This window comes from Pistacia vera, unplaced genomic scaffold, assembly GCF_008641045.1.
Source record: "Pistacia vera cultivar Batoury unplaced genomic scaffold, PisVer_v2 Contig479, whole genome shotgun sequence".
Lineage (NCBI taxonomy): Eukaryota > Viridiplantae > Streptophyta > Magnoliopsida > Sapindales > Anacardiaceae > Pistacia > Pistacia vera.
The window spans coordinates 757,333-765,137 of record NW_022196311.1 but is presented as its reverse complement, the minus strand read 5'-3'; the positions used below and the strand labels follow the sequence as shown (position 1 = coordinate 765,137).

Below are 7,805 nucleotides of genomic sequence, written 5' to 3'. Positions count from 1 at the left end.
AAGCCGGTAATCATCCAGATGATCCATCAGTCAGTACAGTTTAAAGGAGATTTGAAGGAAGATCTAAATCAATTTTTTGGAGATTTGTAATGCTTTTAAGTCAAACGGAGTGTTAGATGACGCCATCAGATTAAGACTGTTCCCATTTTCATTGAGGGATAAGGCAAAAGGATGGTTAATGGCACTACTATCAGGAACGATCATGACATGGAATGATTTAGAACAGAAGTTCCTGACCAAATTCTTTCCTCCAGCAAAATTAGCAAAGCTGAGAAATGATATCACATCGTTTCTACAAGAAGAGTCGGAATCATTGTATGAGGCTTGGGAAAGATACAAAGAATCACTGAGGAGGTGTCCACATCATAGGTTGCTAGTTTGAATGCAAGTCCAAACGTTTTATAATGGATTGATGGTGGATGTGCAAACTATGGTGGATGCAGCCTTGGGAGGAGCACTGCAAAATAAGACACCAGAAGAAGCTCATGAGTTACTTGAAGTTCTAGCAAGTAACAATTATCAAAGACCTAATGAGAGGGTGCAATTGAAGAAATCTATGGGTCTTCATGAAGTTGATGCATATACGACCATTTTAGCCCAACTGACAGCCCTTCAGAAACAGTTGGGAAGTATGTAGGTAAATTCCATTCAAGCACCTCAACTAACTTGTGAATTTTGTGCAGGTATCATGTGAGCAGTGAATGTCAAGTGGGGAACACGTTTGCTTCAGCATCTTCATCATCGGAGCAGGTTAACTACTTGGCAGGAAATCAAAGGCAACCAAACAATCCGTACTCCAACACATATAATCCTGGTTGGAGGAATCCGAACCTATATTGGGGCAATCAGAACCAACAAAATCAGCAAAACAATCAATGGAACCAAAGAGCATTGCCAAACAACCAAGCAGGGTGAACAATTGGCCAGGAGAGCAAAGAGTGACAAAATTGGAGGACATGTTTGGAAAGTTTATGCAAGAGACCACAGGTTTTATGAATGAGACAAGGATGACTTTCAGAAATCAAGGGGCGTCCATTCGAAACTTGGAGGTACAAGTGGGTCAATTGGCTGATAAATTAAATGAGAGACCACATGGGTCCCTACCGAGCAACACAGTGACTAACCCACGTGAGCAAGCGAATGCAATAACTCTGCGAAGTGGGACAGTGTTAGAAGAAGCAGAACAATCAGGGAAAGAAGGAAGCCCACCAAAAGAAAAGGAAGATTCTGATGAGGAAGTTGATGAAGAGATAGTTGCTGAAGAGAAACCAACCAGTTCTAGGGTTGATGAACAAAAGCGGGAAGAGAGGCAAAGACAAAAGAAAGAGAAATTGCCATTTCCCGAGATACCACCAGAGTTGGCACATGTGTAATACCCAAGATATCAAAGGTATGTTCCTAACTCAAAATAGTCCTTTAGATGTTAATTTTATGTTAAAAAGCATAAAATCTAATTAAGGGCAAAATAGTCAATTCATTTGGAACGGTATGAGTCAATTATCCATAGAGAGGCTTAGGGGCAAAATGGTTATTTGCCTATGGATAAGCATTGAAAAAGTCAAGGATGAGTAGGCTTCATTGCATTTAATGGCATTAATTAAGTAATAACTATGTCTGGTGTGAAATGACCAAAATGCCCTTATATGAAGAATTAAGGACTTATGAGTTATACAATTAAAATAATTGGGCCAATTGCATAATTTTGGAAAATAAATGAAATATTTTCCTATAAATGAGATGAAATTCGTTCAAGCCAAAGGAGAGAGCCTTTCTTCAACATTTCTTCCATTTTCTCTCAAATCTTCCATGAAACAAGCTTTCTTTCTCTAGGTTTTCAAGGAGTTTTGCATAATTTTTCAAGGAGAACAAGATAGGAGCCTTGGATCTTCAATTTGAAGGGTTTAAGGTAAGGATTAAAAACTTTAGTTTTGATGTGATTTGAAGATTTGAGGTAGATGTTGAGGTATAATGTTATATATGTAGGATTAAGGTGTAAAAGAAGTCAAAGGCAAAGGATTTGTTGGAGGAAGTCTTTAAAAAGGTAAGGAAGAACCTCCCATGACTTTAGGGTTTATGCTAGGGTTTGTAGATTTTTATGAAACCTTAAATTAAAGCTTTAAGGCATAGAATTAGTTGATGGCAAGTGTAGTTGAACTCATTTATTCTACTTATTGCCTTGAATTCATTATACATGAAGTTATTGCTCTTTATGTTTTATGAGTTGTTATGTTTGATTGAAGAAAATGAAGTGTGGATACTGATTGTGGCAAAAATTGTAGTATTGGAGGCCACATGGTGTTGAATGGTTGCTATTAGAAGTGTTGATGTGTTGTTTGCATTAGCTTACAATGTTATAGCAATAATGGATGATTATGGGAATGAGATTTTACACTTCCTTTAAGATGTTAAAGACTATTAAGGGGAGGTTTATTTGATCCATAAGTTAACCTATTGGTTAATGTCAATAGGAATTGATGTGGCATAGTTAATATGAAAATTCGGATTTGATGGGCTTAGGGGTTTTGTTAACCCTGCTTCAGTATTTCGACCATAACTTGAGTTATAAAAATCGAAATGAGATGATTCTTGAAGCATTAGAAAGCTAAGACACAGACCTATAACTTTTATGTTTATGCCAAGAGCCAATTCGTTTGAGAAAAGGATGGAAAATGGCCTGAAGCATAAACTGGTTATTAAAGTTTAAGATTTAACATAATCAATTCTTATGATTATGAATTGATTATTAATGTATTATTGTAAGTATGCCATGTACTAATGTTTACCCATTAGTTAGATGATATTTGAAAGATATACATGGTCATGATGTTAATACATGATTAATGTTATGAAATGGCATGAAGATGCAATATAATACATGTTTTAAGATGATGTATGTGAGCAAGAGGTAATGTAAATGGATTGATAATCCATAGATGAATTAAAAGTATTAAGCTCACCAAAATATGTATTTACATGCCATAAGATGTTAGAGATGCAAATAGACATGATAGAGATGCATATAGACACGATGGAAAACGCGTAAGCATATCCTCGTATACCGGTTGAGGAAAGATGAATATATGCTTTAGATGCTAAATAACGCGTAAGCACGCCTCCCGATGATATGAGCTCTAGATGAAATTTGAGGCTAGATGATATGAAGTGCTTAAGATGCTAAGAAAAGTCCGATCGGCTAGACGTTAAATGTTTCATATGCATTTAGTTGCATTACATGAGTTATGATGTTATTTACATCATGAGATGATTTATACTCATGTTAGATGATTTTAGATGTTATGTCATGATATGTGATGTGTGTGTACTATGTTTACATACTTATTTGTATGTGTACACATTGATGTTTATATAGCCATGGGATAAAATGATGAAAAGCATATGAATTAGTAATAAAAGGGGAAGTATCCCTAGATGTAAAAGATAAGTGATGTGTTAATAAATATGTTTAAATAAAGATCAAATAGTACATTCAGAATGAAACAGATCATTCCTTACTGAGCGATTAGCGCTCACCCTTTCATTGTTGATTGCTTTGCAGGTAGACTAGAAGCGAGGGATGCTAGAGACAGCGGGACTACACGTGAGGGGAGATGATTTATTGTCATCTCGATGTTTTTTATCTTGATGTAAATAATGTAAATGATAAATATTTGTGAAATACCTTTGGAAGCTTCCACCCTATAAATATGTTTTGATGGTATAATTTCTTAAAGTTTGTAAATTATAAGTTTGGATCCTGCGTGACATTTCATATGCATGTTTTGGATATTATTATTATTATCCTTACACGGTTTTTTTCCAAATACAACTTGTTCTCCAGACATGTATCCTCGGGATTCTCATTGAGGGATATTCAGAGGATACCTGACTGGAGGGGGGTTTTACAACATGACACTCCTCCCATGCCTTTTCCTTAGAGACTCAAGAAAAAGAATCAGGATAAGCAGTTTTCCAAATTTATTGAAATATTTAATAAACTACATATTAACATTCCTTTTGCAGATGCGTTGCAACAGATGCCGAGCTACGTGAAATTTCTCAAGGAGATTTTATCAAACAAAAGGAAGATAAAGGATGAGGAAACAGTGATGCTCACGGAGGAGTGCAGCACCATTCTCCAGAAGAAGCTACCCCCGAAACTCAAAGATCCAGGGAGTTTTACTATTCCTTTCATTATAGGAGACATTACTTTTGATCGAGTTTTGTGTGATTTAGATGCAAGCATCAATCTAATGCCTTTTTTTGTTTTCAGGAGATTGAAAAATGAATCATGTTGAGCTTCTTGGGTAATTACCATTATAGTATTAAATGCTAGAGATATATTTGAGAATCAATGAAATCAATCTAGGATTCCATTAGCTTAATAAACTTGGATCTATTATTCTTCAAATTGTTGGGTGCGGAAGTTTAATAGGGAAAAGTAGGAATTCATAGCCTAAGAAGGTATGTTTGACAACTTGGAGAATTCAATTTACAATCCGTGCATGTGAGTGTGAAAATAGCATAATCCGTAAAATTCATCCATAGAGTCCGAATGAAGTCAAAACCCTAACCGTTTGCTAAATTGATATTAATCTTGTTTTAAATTCTTGCTCTCATTAATTAGTTTTTAATACTTAGTAAGTTTTGTTTTTAGTTTATTTTCTAATCTCCCATTAATCCAAACAATTTTGGTTTCTTCAACTTGAAAAACACTTAGGAAAATTAGTGCTTAACAATCAATCCTCATGGGAACGATACTCACTCATCACTTTATTACTTTGTGCAACTAGTGCACTTGCTATCATTGCATGTTGTAGTAATAACGCATCAGATATAAACCTTGAAACAAAACAAGATGGACAAGGAAGGTAGAAGTTACAGACATGAAAGGTATAATAATAATACTTAAAGTACTGAAAGTTAGTGTTAATACCTTTGCACAACTCGTCCACTGAAGCACTTGAGTTACCAGCTGAATTAAATGATCGTCGAGAAGATTAGAGTAACAGCCGATGTCAGCTGCATTTGTGGCTAATCTGGCGGTGAGAAGAATGTGGTAACTCCTAAAACGATTGTTGGGAAGATTAGGGTAACAGGCCGCGTCGACGCATCTGTGACTAATCTAATAGTGAGAAGAACGATAGAACGTGGACAAGGGACGTTGATTGATCAGAGATTTCAGGTTTTAGGGATTGAAGTCTTCCTCTCATTTAACTTTGATTTAGGGATTTTGATTTCAGGGGCTGTCTTTCGTGTTTTACTAATTGATACATTGGAGGGTGAATTGTCAAGTTTACAAAGGTTAGGTAATTAAAATGATGTTTTAGTCCCCCATAGTTTCTAATAGTAACTAAAATAACCCTACATATGCTAGCTAGTTTAGGTTCGCGAGCCTATTGAGCCAAGCTGCATGATGATCAAACTCAACTCGATTACTATAATGAGCCGTTTGCAAGTTGACTCGGCCAATGGTGAGTTGAGTTTTTTTCGAGTTCTAGTTGAGTCGAGCAGAGCCGAGCTAGCTCACAAGTAGCTTGGCTCAATTGGCAGCCCTAGCTTAATCCCTTCTTCATTGTCGACTATGAAGAATAGCTCATGCATTCCCTTCCACGGAGTACTCCCCCTCTGAAGAGTCGTATGAACTGTGAGGAAACGACTCGGTTGCGCAGCGGAAAACAAAAAAAAATTACAACCATGGATCGTTCCTTAGAACCCAAAATCAGGGCATAGAAAATTACAGTTTATATTTTATATCAAGAATCTACAGAAAAATATAATAAATCTAAAGTTTAGATTCATACCCACGTTGGAGGCTCCACCAATATTGCCTCTGAACGTGTTTGCTACCGATCCAAGTGTAGGATCAAACCAAGAAGTCCACACGAAGACAACCACCAAGAACCAAGGAAGGATTTGCTAGATCCTCCTTGGTCTTAAGAAATCAAGAAGAAAAGAAATATTGGATTTTTCAATCAAATAGTAAAAGGGGCGTGGCAGAGTGTATGGGGTGTTGTGTTTTTCTTTTCTTTTATCAAAAAGGCAAAATGAATTGATTGATAAAACAACAAACACTATTCCTTTTATAGGCAAACCAAGTTGCCCTATTCCCACATGGAATGGGCTTGGGCTCCAACCCAAACACCCCATGTTGCCAAACACTCCCAAATTAGATATTTTATTTATTTCATCATTATTTCAATTAAAAATCAATTAATATATATATTAACATTTAACAATAATGATAATTTATTTGAATATGTGCGAACACACGTTCAACCGTAATTTCACTTATTTAATTTTTAACAAATTAAATAAAAAGGCTACGACCTCAGCAAATTTAATTGCACTGTGAAATTACCAAAATACCCTTTCGCCTAAAAAGACGAAAACGCCCTTCTTTCTTCTTGGCTCTTAAATTATCTTCTATGTGTGTGACCCATAGGCTCCTCATCATACCGGTAGTGTATAGTATCGCGATTAACACCAATTAATCGTCTCACTAATACACAGACCAAGATTGGCCCCTAGCAAGGCATCATGGCCACCCGATAGATTCGGATTCAGCAAAGTAGCTACCTGTCAACGATATGGTTACCGTACAATACGATCCTTTCATCATACGTTATCTCGACGAGACGAAGGCATAGAAATAGTGTCAACCTTCGGTTACTCTCGATATTATATATTCAGTTTCTGGACCAATGACCCGTATTATAATCTGGATAGAGCAACAACTCAATCCCACTGTGGCCACAGTTTTAGTGTCATTGCCATATACTGAATTGCGCCGTGAGATAACTTCTCCCGTACCCGGGAGTGATGAATCCTTTGTCAATCCACCATAGTCTTGATACACTCCTTGATATAGCCAATCACCACCGTACTGACAGCTCTGAATAGAACTGCGTTAGGCTAGTGTCAAACTGTACCAATCGGTGCACAAGGCACTCCGGTGATCTCAAGTCTAAGGATCACATGCACCACCATTCGTTAGAGGATTTGTTCCATAGACACTGGGGTTACCATCCATATGGAATCCTCTGGTGGGTCAGTCCAGTGAACTTGCTGCGGTATATCCGCCTACAACAAGCACCCATGTGTTGCACCAGGTTGTCACCAAACAATCTTGACAAGTGAGATCAGTCACTGCCTTTCGACAGGGTCGTTCAACATTATGATAGCCTTATCGTATTATCTGTGCCCATACTTTAGAATAATACTGGGGCTACGGACGTTTCTAGAATGGTCACCATATGTGCTCATAGGGTTCTCACTATCAAGATTTGAAACACTTGATACCCTCGTCACGGTTCTACCATTCTAAGGACATATATCAATACATATTGCAATAATAATGATTTACGCGATATAGAAGAAAGTGCATTTTATTATTGATTAATGAACATTATTACAAAGAGTCAATTCTACAATAATTGATTGACTCTAGGGCATCTACTCTAACATGAACCATTGCCAAAGTTTTAGAAGGAAACACACCTGACGTCTCAACTGTCACATCCAATGCGAATGCTTCGCGAAACCCTTCAACCTCATATGCTCTCCACATCTGCTGCTCTTGTCATGACATTGCGGAATAAGGTTGTGACAGTAGGAAAGTCAAAGTTAGTTTGATAGTCTGTGTTAACCTCTCATGTGCTTTGACGTGTTAAAACTATCCAAAAAGTTGATTGAACACTAACCATAACATGCTAAGGTATGAAATAAGTCATAACCAAACCAAAACAGGTTTATCAGGTGGTATGGCTGTGTATAAGCAAATTTCCCTTGTGGTACGACTATGCACA

The 7,805-nt window shown here is 36.9% G+C and overlaps 1 non-coding gene across 1 annotated transcript; it reads right to left on the bottom strand.

The window, feature by feature from the left end:
- Positions 1 to 265: 265 nt before the first annotated feature.
- LOC116146597 lies at positions 266 to 372 on the bottom strand. Its single transcript, XR_004130528.1, has one exon. It is a non-coding gene; the product is annotated as a small nucleolar RNA R71 (small nucleolar RNA).
- Positions 373 to 7,805: the final 7,433 nt, after the last annotated feature.